Source organism: Triticum aestivum, chromosome 1B (assembly GCF_018294505.1).
Source record: "Triticum aestivum cultivar Chinese Spring chromosome 1B, IWGSC CS RefSeq v2.1, whole genome shotgun sequence".
Classification (NCBI taxonomy): domain Eukaryota; kingdom Viridiplantae; phylum Streptophyta; class Magnoliopsida; order Poales; family Poaceae; genus Triticum; species Triticum aestivum.
The window spans coordinates 580,540,044-580,558,035 of NC_057795.1; the positions used below are offsets into that span (position 1 = coordinate 580,540,044).

Sequence of the window (17,992 nt, forward strand, 5' to 3'; positions counted from 1 at the left end):
TATTTATGTGCCACTTAGACGCATGTATATTTCAAAGCAGTCATATGGCAGCCAGTTCGGACCATGAAAGCAGTCGTATGGCAGCCAGTTTGGCCCATGACTCGAGCAACTTATTTATCCCTGCTTCCTCAGCAGCTTCATTCAGTCAGCGACAAAACTCCTTAGTAGTACTTCCATCATCTCAATAATTGGGATGGATATCATCCACTACAATGAAGAACAACAACATTTATGTATATCTTGAACAATAATAACGTCATTTACAATACATTTGGTCAAGAAACCAATTAGCTGAAGAATAATAACATTTCTCTACATCTCAAATTCCACATATGGGATTATTAATATCTCGACTTGTATGGATGGCTTCACTCGTAACAATACATATGCCTTCTGTTTATTTGCCTGACAAAATGTCCATCAGAAGAATTACTCATATAGGAGGAAGTGGGGAGTATTTCAAACTGAAACAAAGAATTGATCATAACTACGTGAAGTGCAATAGCTTTAAAGCCTCTGAATATATTCTGCTGCTACTCCACCAGGAAAGTGCAGGCCTTCAAGAACCAAAAGAGGCCACTCGAGCTCTCTTCGGACTCATAACCCCTGTTGTTGTTTATATCCTTAACCCCAAAAGGTTGACTCTTAGCATCTCTATTGTTCTCCTGACCCTTATTAGCATAGCTGTTTACCATAATGGTATTGTTTGGAAAAATCATAGTACAATGCACAACGAAATTAGTGCCACATGTTGATGCCACTAATTAAAAAAAACACCCTTAAGAAACAGAATCAACTGAACCTTGAACACAAGTAGGCCTAGAGCTAGAAAACAATACATCATATTACTAAGCAAAAGCAAGTAGAAATATCAGATTGAGAGGTAGAACTATTTGAAAACAAAAATGTTGGCAAAGTAAAATAGAAACATCAATGATTTTCTCGACGTCATGCGGGAGACAGCAGTAGGAAACATATAATTGCCCTCTGGGTAAACCTTGAACTCTTTAAGTAGAGCAAACAAAAGATAAGTCTGAACATTGCTTTTATTTAGTCACAGCATAGGACAAGCTTAATATTCTTGGCATAAGTATGACACCAACAACATATAAAGATTTGACAAATGCGAGATACCGCAACCAATTTTAAGCTTTGCACAACTTCATGAATATACTGAATCTCTTGGCACCACTATAACCGTTGTGCCAAGTGGCACAGAGGCCCACTGATTCCATGTATGCTTTGAAAGAAAACCATGTATTAATTGTTTTAGTCATGGGCAAGTACAATAGGTAACAAATGGAATAGCCTTTATATCAAAAAATTGTTTTTTGTTGAATTTATACCTCTCTATATCTATTTATTTTTCCTTTGACCTACAACGTACTTGTACCTAACAACATGTATAATACCAATTGAGGATCCTTATTTTTTTGTCAAAATAATGTGCCTTACTAACCGTACGGGCTGAAGATCAAGATAGATATTGAGTTAAGGATCATTTTCAGCAGCAGATCCATTTGAAGCAGATCACAAAATTCGATCATTGCTCCTTGAACTCCTTACTCCTAAGCTTGAAAACACACAAATGCTTCTATAAAAGCTTCAGACCACCAGTAACATTGTAAACCAATTTAGTCGGTATTACTCAAAAGAAATAGTAGAATAATCAAACAAATCTCAGTTAGGCTGGGATAACTGCAGATCCAGAAGCATATCCGATGTAAGGACCACATATGCAGTCTCAATGGTGAGAACAAGTGCAAGATTAAGAAATTATCTAAGTCCCCGCCAATAAGTCCTAATAAACCCGGAGATAAATGCCAGTATCCTATCACTTGATTCAAACAGCACGTATAGGATCATGTAGCAGTACATGTGTGTGATTAGAAACCAAGTTCATTATGGAAAGGGACATTTTGTACAAATTTTACGAACATAAGCTCTTATTTTCATATTTCCGTATCCTTCTTTAAACTATGAATCTAATCTTTTGGAAAATATTGGTCTCTTATCATTATGTGTGTAAATAAAACATTCATAAGAAGACATTGCAACCACTTGGGATGAGTCAAGTGGGATCTGAAACAATGGTTGTCCTGCTCCAGCCCCTAGTGTACCTCCCTCCTACAATCCTGCTCCAGCCCCTTGTTTAGCTCGTCAGCTCCACACGTTAGCCTTCAGGCGCCTGGAGGAAGGAGGCAGGTGCATAGGGTCTGCAACAATGTCCAGAAAACAAAATTTACATACTGTATTTTTTAGAAGACGGACATAGCAGAACTATCTCAACAATGAACTGACATCTAAACCCCAGAAACTGAAGAATGCTACAGCAACAAAAATCTTCTTCATAATAAGAAAATTAATCTTAAATTAGACAAGGATACTGATATGCAAATTTGAGGTAGAAAAATGATCATTTTCCTAGGTACTAACTCGCAACTGGTATGCAAATACACTGACTAAAAAGATCTGTAGATTAACATGAGATCCTACTGACAAACACGAAATGACATTCTGTTCTAGGTTCAAATCAGCAAGTAAACAGTGACCATGTTAATTAGAAGGGTCTCCTCAGCCTGAGGCCATATAAGTAAGGTGGCCCCTGACAAAGAGGATCTCATGCTCCATGGGCCAGTTTGGTATCCTTCATTTGTGTGTACTACTCTGGGCCATGAGTCTCTTTTTAAATCTAAAACAACATATAATTGCATGTAGCCAAGTGTTACATCTCGAAAAGGCCCATGATAGCCGAGTGTTCCAGAATCTAAATCATGATAGCCGAGTGTTCCATCTCGAAAAAAATATAAAACAAGTCATAGTTTTCTTGCTTCAAAAACTATGGCTAGATCAGTTCTAAAGTTCAATTTTTAGTTTGTAGAAACAACTTAAGTGGCAAGTTATTAGATATTCTGCATCAGAACAGATTTTTGACTAAATAATAACTTACATAAGCACTAGACCTGTGAACACTCGCTCTCTGGGACAAATGCAGACCAACTAAACTGAATATTCTACATCAGAACAAAATCTTCACTAATTAATAATTGACATAAGCACTGGACTTGTAAACACTCGCTCTCTGGGAGAAATTGACAAGGACGATGAACACTCGCAACTGATCTGTGGCACTTAATTTGCATATATCAATTAGTTCAACAAGGGCGTAGGGGGTGGAGATGGAGAAATCAAGAAACATAACAACATTTAGAAACACATTTTGCAACAATTTGAACAAAACTAAAATTGGGGCCGCAAGCTTCGCTCCTAGGGGGATAATTGTGATTCACCATAGCTAAGACAATTAGTTCATCACGTAATTATAAAGAAAATAAATATGCCTAGCCTTACAGAATGTCATAGCACACATGTTTGGTAGAAAAGACAGAAAATTATATACTGTCAATAACATATGAGGATTTAACAAACACGGGACACCACAGCCCATTTAAAAAATTTACATATAAATGTGCATATACTTAATATCCTGACGGCACTATATCCACACTACTTGAGAAAGTAAATAATCAAACGACACTCACGGAAGAGTTGTAGGTTTCTACAGTTTCCACCTTTACAATCCCAACATAACTATATAGTTGTTCCGCAATTACTCACATGACATGACGATGGCTTAAACACATATCCATCTTTTATGGCATGAACATGTATATTTCTAGATTACAATTAGTAATGAGAAGCGATGGGTAGCTCACTCTTTAACATCCTCCATACCAGGAAAGTATCACACATGCAGCTGTGAAAGAGAACTATAAAGGGAACAGACTTACATGTAACGATGTGGCATAGGTGTGCATGCCTCACCAAGCGAGATCTTTGTGGGCGATACCTAATGATGCGAGAGTAGTCTCTCTCTAGGCAAATTTAAAGCTACATGACCACACCAAAGTTCAAGTCAATATTAAATGTACACGATGATTCTATGACTGCCAACCAATTAATCTAGGGAAACAAATCAGATCAAACAGTTCTCACCTTACCTAATTATTTCCGTTTGCCAAGCATTTAGCACCTGCTGCAATCTTCAAATATATTTTGTAATCAACCTATCCGTTCATACTAAGAAGGAAGAACGCCTAAATTATCTGTGCACAGTAGAAAACATAACCAATTAGTAAAAAAAAAATCCTAATCCACATCCAAGTTACAAAGTTCTACTAATGATCTAAATTCATAAATTGGGTACAAATATATGTGCAAGGAAAGTGACATGCCACACCATGAGCTTTCGTTTTACTGAACAATCCAGAAGTAGTAATAGAAAAGTTCATATTAGCCACGACTAAACTGCATATCAGCCATAGATTTTGTTCAACCAATATATGTGCAAGGAAAGTGACATGCCACACCATGAGCTTTCGTTTTACTGAACAATCCAGAAGTAGTAATAGAAAAGTTCATATTAGCCACGACTAAACTGCATATCAACCATAGATTTTGTTCAACCATTAAGTCCATAGCCCAGGCTTTGCTCCTGCTATGTTTTCACTGTTAATTCGCTTCATTTTCTGCAATTTCCCGTACCAAGGACATGAACAGGAATCGCAAGAGGAAAATCAGCCCCAAATCAGGTAAGCTAATGGAGAAATCTGCCATTGTTTTGCCAACAAAATCAGATCAAACAAGAGAGGGAATCTACAGGAAAACAAACCACACAACGCCATCTTCCTCGGCATGGACCACCTCGTCCAGCTCCTAGCGTCCAGTCACCGTCGTTGCTCGCATGCTCCCTGCCGCCACCGCCATTTTTGTCCCCGGGCTCGGTCGTAGGCAGATGGGCCGCCACCGCCACTCTCCCTGGGCGCCATCTCCTCCTCCATCTGGCGGCGCATACTCCTTGTTTCTTTCACTCCAGGGGCACCAGATCCGTGGGCTCGCCGCCGCTCAGATGGAGAAGAGCGGGATGGAGCGGATGCTGGCCTGGAGGTGACTCGGCTTGGCCCGAGAGTGGAGTTGGGGTGCTGCGGGAGAGGTCGGAGGCGAGGGTGTCCAGGGGAGGACGAAGGTGAAAAGCAGGGAGAAGGGGAGGCGGCGGCGTAGGAGAGGAGTGGAGGGAGCAGGGAGGAGACAAGGCGCAGGGGCGTAGGAGGCTGTGGGGACCGACGGGAAAGGGGCTAGGGTTTCTCTGGCGGCTTGTGTGTGAGTGGGACGAGGCGAGGGCAAGATTGGCTGCGAGACTCGCGGAGCGGATAGGCTGAAACCTTCTTCTGCACGCAGGGACAACAAACCCAGCCAACCAGCACGCGACGCGAGCCCATCCGTCATTGGTCACTGAAAACAACAGCGAGGTGAAAATCGGGTTTGGCAGCCATGAAGATCCAACGGCTCAGACGCGAAGAAAGCTAGATCCAACGGGCAACGAAGGCCCAATTGGGAAAGCACCGTGGAGACAAGTTGGCTAGCAGCCTTATATGTGTAAATTAGCCATGCAAATTGTCTCAAAAAAAATTAGCCATGCAAATGATCATGTGAGTTGCTAACCACGGATGCATGCATCTTACTAGGCGATAGTAGGCGAGGTTTTCTCCATGAGTATGTAGTTTCAACCACTGGTCACTATTTCCATGAAATGTGTTGCTTCGGTGCATCGTGTTGATCTTGTTACATCACTCAAAGTATAATAAATATATTCCTCTTTAAAAACCAAGAAAACTCATCACTCATATCTAAATGATAAAGGCTAACTCATTACCAAGAGATATTCACTACTGGCCTACCGGAGGACCGATGGCCTTATGTCACTTCCTACCATCCAAACATTTTATAAGGAGCAAGGCTTCCTTCCCTAAGCAAAGCAAAGAAGGAATAATTTGTTTCTCATTCTATTCACTTCCCCATCTTAGAATCAGTTAGCCTCATTTCATTCATGCAATGTACATTGTGTGCCTGCATATCATGGACATGGATTTGATATGTATGGGCATACGAGGCATCAGGAACTATCGATGGAGTACTGGAGCCAAATCTAGCATTTGCTGACACGTGCCACCACGTCTGACCTTCATGGGACGCACTCATGCAGCAACTTAATATCCCTACACCTCGTCGCTTGCCGCGAGTCCCTGCTGCTCCAGCCATCATGTGCTCCATGCTCTCATGCCATCTTAGAAAGCACCGCGGTGATCTCTTGTTAGCTGTAGTGGTGTAGGGATAGAAGGATATTGGTTCAGCGTGGTATGCAGTTTTGTTGAGGGGTATGCAGACACTTGATCCAATGCACTACAGTGAGCCACATCTTTTCAGGGTAAAAACAAAAAATAATACACATTTTTTGCGGGAAAAATCATATATTTGAGCTGTGAAAGATGCCTAATTTGCTTGTTGTTAGCCCGGCCCGTCTTGTGGCGGCGGGTGTATCGGCGAGTTGTGCGACCCGCCCTAATACCTGCCACTGGTCTCGGGTCTAAATGGCCCTTGCCTAGCAACTCAAAATCAGCAGGGTCATTAACAACTTCAATACTCAGGAAAAGCACATCGGCAGCACTGCTTTGCCCCATCCTCAAGTTCCTCACTCCTGCTTATTTTGATCCATCTTGATCTTGGCCAGCAGAAGAACGACTGCCATTTGCCACTCGTCCCGAGATGAACGGCTAGTAGAGGGATAGGTAGATGTAGACATGCAGTGAGTGAAAAAAGTACTCATAAATTTAGCTCCGCTTTTTGGTAACAGTTCTTTCCCTTTATCTTTTGAGAAAGAGGAAAACATGCCGTGGCAGATTATGCCCCCCCCCCACCCAAAAAAAAAAAACTCTGACTTATCAAAAATTCCCACAATCTCCCCACACAGCGCCGCGTCGGCTCCCCTCTTCGCGCCCTCCTTCCTGCATGCACGACAAGGTGTATGCGTACGCCAGGCAACACGGCGCCACAGTGTACGTCAATTCCATCTGCCAGCTGGTCAAGATCGAGTTCGACCATGTCAGTGCACGCCGCAGCAGCTGATTAGGGCGGAGAGGACGTACGTGCAAGAACTGTACATGAAAAATTTCGAGCAGCTGGAGAACCTAAGAGGCCAAGCCCCCGCTATGCTCGTCCACGCCAGCCACAATAGCAACAACCTTCCAGTGCTGCAGAGTAAGCATCCGACCTTCAGACCACTCACGTCATGCCCATGCTTCTAAATTCTAACGTCTTATGTTCAAAATCTTCTTCCTTTAGACGCAGTGCCGGTCACCCCGCCGCCTCTTCCGGCGACCTCGATCTGATTTCAGAACAATCTAAAGATGGACTTCCACATCGTTGATGAGCTCTCTGGCCGAATGGCAACTTTGTGTTTCAGATGTTCAGATCCTTCTCATGAAGGATAAAATGCAGCAACATATTTTCAGTGGGGCCGGCGACAAGACGCGATTGATTCGAGTGAAATTCTTTGGTTTAATTCGTGTACTTCAATGTAGTTTTATTTCTCCTGCAAAGTTGTGACATGAGTGATCTATAAAAGCCAGACTCTAAAACCTGATCACGTTGGCCACTCCTCACGGCACCTGTAGTTGCTGGAGCACATGAAGACCGGTCTTACTGGGCAGATGGTGGTGTTAGACATGGTGGCCGAGACCTTCCGGCGGGTGCCTCCTGCCCTCCTTCGGCTGTCACCTACAAGGAGCACTTGCAGCTGCTCGTCAAGGACAGGTCACTAGGGGCGTCCGAGCTAGGCCACCTGTGCGTGGACCTCTGGGTTCTCGAGGACTACGGCAGCGGTGCGGCTACTAAGTCCTCGATTCTAAGGGCGGTGGCTTCGTTGCATCCATCGGGCCGGTTGACTCGACTGACCAGCGATCAATTCCAACGTGCAGTAACTCCATTCCCTTGTAGCCAGGAAGGAGGGCGAGGAGCGGAGCCAGCATGGTGGCGCTGTGCGGGAAGGTCTGTAGAGATTTTGGACAAGTCAACAAGCTAGTTACAAAACCGCCCTAAATCCTACCTATACCTGGCCATGGGAAGCCCAGCCGGGCCGGCCCAGCCCGACGCTGCCCCCGGGCCGGGCTCGGGCCTAGATTTTGAGCCCGAAGGCCGGGCCGGGCTGGGCCCGGGCCCATTGTTTTTGTGTTTTCCTGAAGGTCAGCCGGGCCGGCCAGAAGCCCGACGGGCTTTTACGTGTTCGGGCCGGGCTCGGGCCCAGAAAGCAGGCCCGATGGCCGGGCTGGGCCGGGCCCGGGCCTGGGTTTTTTGCGTCGGGCTTGGCTAGGCCCGGCCCGAGGTATGACCAGGTATAATCCTACCCAAAACCACACATGGCCACATTTATCTTGTTTCAAAAAACATGGCCACATCTATCCAGTTTTATAGAGTTCATGGGGCTGCTAAGCATCGGCCGGCAGATCTTTTTAAAGGACCCGCCACCTCGTGAGCCGTTAGATACGACAAAATCAAATGGCTGGGCGTCTTTCTCTTCTTTGCAACAATGACCTTGTTGCGGAAGCTCTTGTAACACAGATTGTGTTGTGGATTTGTTTGCAGCATCGGTGGTCTACGGGATATATTTTTTGCAATATATGTCGTGTTGTAGATTTTTTTTTCTGTCTTCACTTTTTTTGCAACAACGGTATTGTTGCAGAAAAGCTTTGCAGCTGAGGTAATGTTGCATGTATTTTTCTCCTTTGTCTTCACCCTTGTATGGTGTGCGGCAGAAACTTATGCAACATAACTGATGTTGCAGAAATCTTTCTTGCAACAGAGTAGATGTTACAAAACAAAACACCACCGCCGTTCGCTGTGAGCCCATCGGAGGGAGAGAGAGACATACTTGGTCCAGTAAGCCACGTGTCGATTAAGGGAGGTGGCAGACACCGACGTTAGATCCGCCGGTTGAGCGATCTAGTTTTAGAGTTTAGAGGAATATTGGTCCACGAGGAAGGGTTTAAGGGGGAAACTATATTTTCCTCTTTGAGAAAACCACACATTTGGTAGTTTTTAGCCTGGCCTGCCTTGTGGCACGTACGCACGTCGACCTGGGCGTATTCCTGTGGCGAGGTGTGAGGCCCTTACCTACTTTCCTGGAATGCCACTGTTGATTCTCGTGCGTATTCCTCTCTGATTTCTCAAAAAACAGATGTATTCCTCTAGGCGGGCTGCCTTGTGTTTGTGTGTCTGTTTTCTAAAAAAAAATCTTTGAAGAATTTTGGAGTTACACGAACATTTTTTAAGTTTTGAGAAAATATCTAAAATTCATCATATTGTATGAAAATGGTGAACAATTTTTAATGTACACAAACATATTTTTAAACTGCGTGAACATTCTTTAGAATTGAAGAGATTTTTATAAAATAAACACAAAAATGAGAATATTTTCAAAAATAAGTGACCATCTTTATAGAAGTCGAGTAGATTTTTTTAAAATTCTTCAAAAAAAATTAAAATATCCCGATATTTTTATATTTTAGAAAAAAGTTAAAATCCTTGAACCTTTTAAATAATACAACCATTTTTGTAAATTTTATGAAAAAAATCTTAGGGAAAACTATAACAAAAGTTTAGTAATGTGGTAACACCCAAGTCAAGGCCGTCTTATGAAAAAATGATTTATGTGGGAGTTCTTGAAAAAACATTGCTTACATATCGATTGGTCCGACTAGTGTCATCTTTCTTTCCATAGCTTTGCATAATGGTCTGCCTTCTACAAGGGTCTATAGACCGACGGGTGCTTTTGTTACTACGTTTGGGAGTTGTAAGGATGTTGTTGATGTCCTTCAACCCAATGTTATCAATTTTTTCTTTGTCATAAACTTATGTAGTTGGCTTTTGTATCATTGGATGGTTCCACTAATGAACTCAAAGATGAACACCCTTTCGTCAAAGGCAAAGTTGTGCTCCACATTTTACCACGGTATGCATTGTCTACACAAACCCATTTTCTTACCAAACTTTGCAAAAGATACCACGACGTTTTCTTGAAAAAGGCTCCTAAAGGTTGCCAAACAGGCCATACACCTCGATGATAAGTGGGGTCGTCTATGTTGTTGGGCCCAACTTTTCTATACGACAAGGTGTACGCGTACGCCAGGCAACACGGTGCCATAGTTTATGTCAATTCCATCTGCCAGTTGGTCAAGATCGAGTTCGACCATATCAGTGCGCGCCGCAGCAGCTGACCAGGGCGGAGAGGACGTACGTGCAAGAAATGTATATGAAAAATGTCGAGCGGCTGGAGAACCTAAGAGGCCGAGCCCGCCGCTAGGCTCGTCCACGCCAGCCACAATAGCAACAACCTTTCAATGCTGCAGAGTAAGCATCCGACCTTCGGACCACTCACGTCACGCCCATGTTTTTAAATTCTAACGTCTTATGTTTAAAACCTTCTTCCTTTAGACACAGCCCCGATGGGACTGCCGCCTCTTCCAGCGACCCCGATCTGGTTCCAGAACAACCTAGAGATGGACTTCCACATCATTGATGAGCTCTCTGGACGAATGGCAACTTTGCGTTTCAGATGTTCATATCCTTCTCATGAAGGATAAAATGCAGCAGCAGAGTTTTAGTGGGGGCGGCGACAAGAGGCGATCGATTCGAGTGAAATTCTTTTGTTTAATCGGTATACTTCAATGTAGTTTTATTTCTCCTGCAAAGTTGTGACATGCGTGATCTATAAAGGCCGGACTCTCAAACCTGATCACGCCGGCCGCTCCTCGCGGCACGTGTAGTTGCTGGAGCACATGAAGACCAGTCTCACTGGTCAGATGGCGGCATTCGACACGGCGGTCGAGACCTTCCGGCGGGTGCCTCCTGCCCTCCTTCGATCGTCACCTGCAAGGAGCACTTGTAGCTGCTCGTCAAGGACATGTCACTAGGGGCGTCCAAGCTAGGCCACCTATGTGTGGACCTCTGGGTTCTCGAGGACTACGGCGGCGATGCGGCTACTAAATCCTCGATTCTGAGGACGATATAGCTTCATTGCATCCATCGGGCCAGTTGATTCGATTGACCGGTGATCAATTCCGACGGGCAGTAACTCCATTCCCTTGTAGCCAGGAAGGAGGGCGGGGAGCGGAGCCGGCACGGTGGCACTGTGCGGGAAGGTCTGTAGAGATTTTGGACAAGGCAGCAAGCTAGGTGCAAAACCGCCCTAAATCCTCCCCAAAACCACACATGGCCACATTTATCTTGTCTAAAAAAATATGGCCACATTTATCCAGTTTTATAGAGTTCATGGGGCTGCTACGCGTCGGCCGGCGGATCTTTTTAAAGGATCAGCCGCCTCACGAGCCGTTAGATACGACAAAATCAAATGGCCGGACGTCTTTCTCTTCTTTGCAACAATGACCTTGTTGTGGAAACTCTTGTAACACAGATTGTGTTGCGGATTTTTTTTGCAGCATCGGTCGTGTACGGGGTTTATTTTTTGCAACATATGTCATGTTGCAGATTATTTTTCTGTCTTCACTTTTTTTTTGCAACAAAGGTATTGTTGCAGAAAAACTTTGCAGCTAAGGTGATGTTGCATATATGTTTTCCTTTGTTTTCACCTCTGTATGGTGTGCGGAAGGAACTTATGCAACATAACTGATGTTGCAGAAATCTTTCTTGCAACAGAGTAGATGTTACAAAGCAAAACACCACCGCCGTTCGGCGTGAGCCCGTCGGAGGGAGAGAGACATGCTTGGTCCAGTAAGCCACGTGTCGATCAAGGGAGGCGGCGGACACCCGCGTTAGATCCGCCGGTTGAAAGATAGCCTTTTCCGTTAAATAATCTAGTTTTAGAGTTTAGAGAAATATTGGTCCATGAGGAAGGGTTTAAGGGAGAAACTATACTTTCCTCTTTGAGAAAACCACACATTTGGTTGTTTTTAGCCCGGCCTGCCTTGTGGCCCGTACGCACGTCGACCTGGTCCTATTCCTATGGCGAGGTGTGAGGCCCTTACCTACTTTCCTGGACGGCCACTGTTGATTCTCGTACATATTCCTCTGTGATTTCTCAAAAAACACACATATTCCTCTAGGGGGGCTGCCTTGTGTTTGTGTGTCTGTTTTCTCAAAAAAAAATCTTTGAAGAATTTTGGAGTTACACGAACATTTTTTATGTTTCGAGAAAATATCTAAAATTCATGATATTTTATGAAAATGGTGAACTGTTTTTTAATATACACAAAAATATTTTTAAACTGCATGAACATTCTTTAGAATTGATGAGCTTTTTATAAAATAAACACAAAAATGAGAATATTTTTCAAAAATATGTGACAATCTTTATAATAGTCGAGTAGATTTTTTCAAATTCTTCAAAAAAATATGGATATTTTTATTTTAGAAAAAGTTAAAATCCTTGAACCTTTTAAATAATACGAACATTTTTGAAAATTTTATGAAAAAAAATCTTAGGAAAAACTATAACAAAAGTTTAGGAATGTGGTAACACCCAAATCAAGGCCGTCTTATGAAAAAATGATTTATGTGGGAGTTCTTGAAAAAACATTGCTTACATACCGATTGGTCCGACTAGTGTCATCTTTCTTTCCATAGCTTTCCATAATGGTCTGCCTTCTACAAGGGTCTATAGACCGACGGGTGCTTTCGTTACTACGTTTGGGAGTTGTAAGGATGCTGTTGACGTCCTTCAACCCAATGTTATCATTTTTTTCTTTGTCATAAACTTATGTAGTTGGCTTTTGTATCATTGGATGGTTCCACTAATGAACTCAAAGATGAACACCCTTTTGTCAAAGGCAAAGTTGTGCTCCACATTTTGCCACAGTATGCATTGTCTACCACAAACTCATTTTCTTACCAAACTTTGCAAAAGATACCATGACGGTTTCTTGTAAAAGGCTCCTAAAGCTTGCCAAACAGGCCATACACCTCGATGATAATTAAGTGGGGTCGTCTACGTTGTTGGGCCCAACTTTTCTATAGTAGACGCTCTTCCTATTTCACTCACTGGACTGGTTTTGGACGAACCTAGCAACTCATTTCTTAGTTTTTTTTACTGATTTTTAATTAGCCATGCAAATGACCATGTGAGTTGCTAACCATGGATGTAGGCAGCCATGCATGCATCTTACTAGTCAATATTGGGTGCACAAGCTCCCATTTTCTCCATGAAGATGGAGTGGCAACCATTGGCCACTATTTCCATGAAATGTGTTGATTAGGTGCATCATGTTGTTCTTGTTACATAACTGAAAGTGCAATACATATCTTCCTCTTAAAAAACCCAAGAAAACTCATCACTTATCTAAATAACTGATAAAAGCTCCCATATCCCCTAAGCTACCCAGGGACTAAACTCATAACCAAGAGATATTTCACTATTGACCTACTGGAGGACCGATGGCCTTATGTCACTTTCTACCATCCAAACATTTTATAAGGAGCAAGGCTTCCTTCCCTAAGCAAAGCAAAGAAGGAATAATTTGTTTCTAATTCTATTCACTTCCCCGTCTTAGAATCAGTTAGCCTCATTTCATTCATGCAATGTACGTTGTGTGCCTGCACATCATGGACATGGATTTGATATGTATGGGCATATGAGGCATCAGGAACTATCGATGGAGTACTGGAGCCGCATCTGGCATTCGTTGACACGTGCCACCATGTCTGACCTTCGTGGGACGCACTCATGCAGCAACGTAATCTCCCTATACCTCGTCGCTTGCCGCGAGTCCCTGCTGCTCCGGCCATCCCATGCTGCATGCTCTCATGCCATCTCGAGAAAGCACGTATTCCCCTGTGATTTCTCAAAAAACACACGTATTCCTCTGGGCGGGCTGCCTTGTGTTTGTGTGTCTGTTTTCCCAAAACAAGTCTTTGAAGAATTTTGGAGTTACACGAACATTTTTTAAGTTTCGAGAAAATATCTGAAATTAATGATATTTTATGAAAATGGTGAACATTTTTTAATATACACAAACATATTTTTAAACTGTGTGAACAGTCTTTAGAATTGATGAGCTTTTATAAAACAAACACAAAAATGAGAATATTTTTCAAAAATATGTGACCATCTTTATGAAAGTCGAGTAGATTTTTTCAAATTCAAAAAAATATTAAAATATACGATATTTTTATATTTTCAGAAAAAGTTAAAATCCTTAAACCTTTTAAATAACATGAACATTTTTGTAAATTTCATGAAAAAAATCTTAGGAAAAACTATAACAAAAGTTTAGTAATGTGGTAACACCCAAAACAAGGCCGTCTTATGAAAAAATGATTTACGTGGGAGTTCTTGAAAAAACATTGCTTACATACCGATTGGTCTGACTAGTGTCATCTTTCTTTCTATAGCTTTGCATAATGATCTACCTTCTACAAGGGTCTATAGACCGATGGGCGCTTTTGTTACTACGTTTGGGAGTTGTAAGGATGCTGTTGACGTCCTTCAACCCAATGTTATCATTTTTTTTCTTTGTCATAAACTTATGTCATTGGCTTTTGTATCATTAGATGGTTCCACTAATGAACTCAAAGATGAACACCCTTTTGTCAAAGGCAAAGTTGTGCTCCACATTTTGCCACGGTATGCATTGTCTACCACAAACTCATTTTCTTACTAAATTTTGCGAAAGATACCACGATGGTTTCTTGAAAATGGCTCCTAAAGCTTGCCAAACAGGCCATACACCTCGATGATAAGTGGGGTCGTCTATGTTGTTGGGCCCAACTTTTCTATAGTACATGCTCTTCCTAGTTCACTCACTGGACTGGTTTTGGACGAACCTAGCAACTTATTTCTTACTTGTTTTTACCGATGTTCAATTAGCCATGCAAATGACTATGTGAGTTGCTAACCATTGATGCAGGCAGCCATGCATGCATCTTAATAGTCGAGATCGGGTGCACAAGCTCCAATTTTCTCCATGAGGATGGAGTGACAACCATTGGGCTCTATTTTCATGAACTGTGTTGGTTAGGTGCATCATATTGATCTTGGTACGTAACTGAAAGTGCAATTATCTTCCTCTTAAAAAAATAAAACTCATCACTTGTCTAAATAACTGATAAAAACTCCCATATCCCCTGAGCTACCCAAGGACTAAACTCATTACCAAGAGATATTTCGCTACTGACCTACCGGAGGACCGATGGCCTTATGTCACTTCCTACCATCCAAACCTTTTATAAGGAGCAAGGCTTCCTTCCCTAAGCAAGGCAAAGAAGGAATCGTTCACTTCTCCGTCTTAGAATTAGTTAGCCTCATTTCATGCACTGTACGTTGTGTGCCTGCACATCATGGACATGTATTTGATATATATGGGCATATGAGGCATCAGGAATTACTGATGGAGTTTCGGAATGAGATCATGCATTCCCTGGCACATGCCACCATCTCTGACCCTCATGGGACGCGCTCAGCCAGCTGCTTAGTCTCCCTGCACGTCGTCGCTTGCCGTGATTCCCTGCTGCTCCAGCCATATCCCGTGCTCCATGCTCTCATGCCATCTCCAGAAAGCACCGCGGTGATCTCTTGTTAGTTGTAGTGGTGTAGGGATAGAAGGATATTGGTTCAGCGTGGTATGCAGTTTTGCTGAGGGGTAGCCGGACACTTGATCTAATGCAGTATAGTGAGCCATTTCTTTCAGGGTAAAAAATCACATTTTTTTACGGGAAAAAAGATATATTTGAGCTGTGAAAAACACCTAATTTGCTTGTTATTAGCTCGGCCTGCCTTTGTAGCCCGTACACTGACCAGGCCGGCTGGCGCATCGGCGAGGTTTGCTACCGGCCCTAATGTCTGCCACAGGTCTCGGGTCTAAATGGCCCTTACCTACTTTTCTTGATGCAACTCAAAATCAGCAGGGTCATTAACAACTTCAATACTCAGAAAAAGCAGAGTAGCAGCACTACTTTGCCCCATCTTCAAGTTCCTCACTCCTGCTTAGTTTGATCCATCTTGATCTTGGCCAGCAGAAGAACGGCTGCCATTTGCCACTCGTCCCGAGATGAACGGCTAGTAGAGGGATAGGTAGATGCAGACATGCAGTGAGTGAAAAAAGTGCTCGTTTGGTAACAGTTCTTTCCCTTTCTTTTTGAGAAAGAGGGAAACATCCCCTACCAGATTAAACACCCCCCCCCCCCACCCACCCACAAAAAAAAACTCTAACTTATAAAAAATTCCCACAATCTCCCCGCGCAGCGCCCCCGTGTCCGCTCCCACCTTCCTCCATGCACGACAAGGTGTACGCTTACGCCGGGCAACACGGCGCCATCGTATAGTCAATTCCATCTGCCAGCTGGTCAAGATCGAGTTTGCCCATGTCAGTGCGCGCCGCAGCAGCTGACCAGGGTGGAGAGGACGTACGTGCAAGAACTATAAGTGAAAAATTTCGAGCTGCTGGAGAACCTAAGGCCAACTCCACCACGCGACCCCAAACGGACGTCCGTTTTGTCCGATTTCTGTCCGTTTGGGTAGGGATTTGGGGTCGTGTTTGGGCCTGTCCTGGGATGCGGTGGCCGTGCGCCAAGCGCGCGGCCGCATCCATTTGCCCCATCCTGTCCGTCAGGGCCAAAAATGCCCAAATTTGCATCAAAACTAGTTTCAAACCCAAATATTTGTGTGAAAATTAAAATAGTTTTACAACTCAATTGAGATTGTCTTTAATAAAATAGTTTTACAACCAAATCGAAATTGTCTTGACTGAACATAAATTGAACCAATACATCTATTGGTTGCCAATGTGATCCCAGACGTGCTCAACCAAGTCATTTTGAAGATTCAAATGAGTGTGCCAATCACGCATCTCACGGTGGAATTGGACAAACTGTTCAAATGTGGTCGGGTCTTGGTGCAGGGGCTCAATATTTTCACCTTGATAATCAAATCCTTGGTCGAAGATACTCTCATCACGCTCGTCCTCGACGATCATGTTGTGCATAATCACACAAGCAGTCATCACCTCCCAAAGCTTCCTTTCATCCCATGACAGTGCAGGGTTTCGAACGATACCCCACCGGGATTGAAGCACACCAAAAGCACGTTCCACATCCTTTCTAACACTCTCTTGCATTTGAACAAATCTCTTTCTCTTCTCACCTTGGGGTTTCGAGATTGTCTTCACAAAAGTTGACCATTGAGGATATATACCATCTGCTAGATAGTATCCCTTGTTGTACTGGTGGCCGTTGATCTCAAAGTTGACAGGTGGGGAGTGGCCTTCTGCAAGCCTTGCGAAGACTGGAGAGCGCTGCAGCACGTTGATATCATTGTGAGAACCTGCCATGCCGAAAAAAGAATGACATATCCAAAGATCTTGCGATGCCACCGCTTCTAATATGATAGTGCACCCGTTAACATGCCCCTTGTACTGGCCCTGCCAAGCAAATGGACAGTTCTTCCACTCCCAATGCATACAATCTATGCTGCCAAGCATGCCTGGAAAGCCTCTAACTGCGTTGGTCGCCAATAATCTCTCTGTATCAGCGACAGTTGGCTGCCTCAAGTACTCTGGGCCAAACACCTCGATCACGGCCTGACAAAACTTGTACATTGACATCAGACATGTTGTCTCACTCATACGCATATACTCGTCCACTAGATCGCCTGGAATACCATATGCAAGCATGCGGATGGCCGCGGTGCATTTCTGGTAAGAGGAGAATCCAAGCTTGCCAAGGGCATCCGTCTTGCACTCGAAGTATGGGTCATGAGCAACCACTCCCTCTCGGATACGATTGAACACATGCCTTGCCATACGAAAACGGCGACAAAATTTATCCTGCTTGAAGAGCGGGGTGTTGGCAAAGTAATCGGCATAAAGCAGGGCGTGGCCTCTCTCCCTGTTGCGGTTCAGGTTGGGAGCACGGCCAGGGAGTGACCCCCTGTACCGAGGAAGCTGCCGTTGAATATGGTCGTGAACGACCAGTGCAGCCACCACAAGATCTTCATATCCGACGACGAATCGTCCGACGAACAAAGGAAGTGATGAAAGAAAAACCCATCTCCACTGTCCATACCTTTGATGGCAAAAAGTCGAACACCTTCCGGTCGTAGTGGCGAAGAGGCCGCGATGATCACCTCGACGCAGCAGGGATGGTTGCCGGC

General features: G+C 43.6%; 1 long non-coding RNA gene across 2 annotated transcripts; it reads right to left on the reverse strand.

Moving 5' to 3' along the window:
- Positions 1-213: 213 nt before the first annotated feature.
- LOC123139838 (uncharacterized) lies at positions 214-5,191 on the reverse strand. 2 transcript variants are annotated; one of them, XR_006469655.1, is made up of 4 exons: positions 4,673-5,191; positions 4,002-4,106; positions 3,792-3,891; positions 214-2,216 (listed from the first exon to the last, which is right to left on the reverse strand). It is a non-coding gene; the product is annotated as an uncharacterized lncRNA (long non-coding RNA). The 2 variants fall into 2 exon arrangements; XR_006469654.1 differs by having other exon boundaries at positions 3,997-4,106.
- Between the last annotated feature and the right edge of the window lie 12,801 nt (positions 5,192-17,992).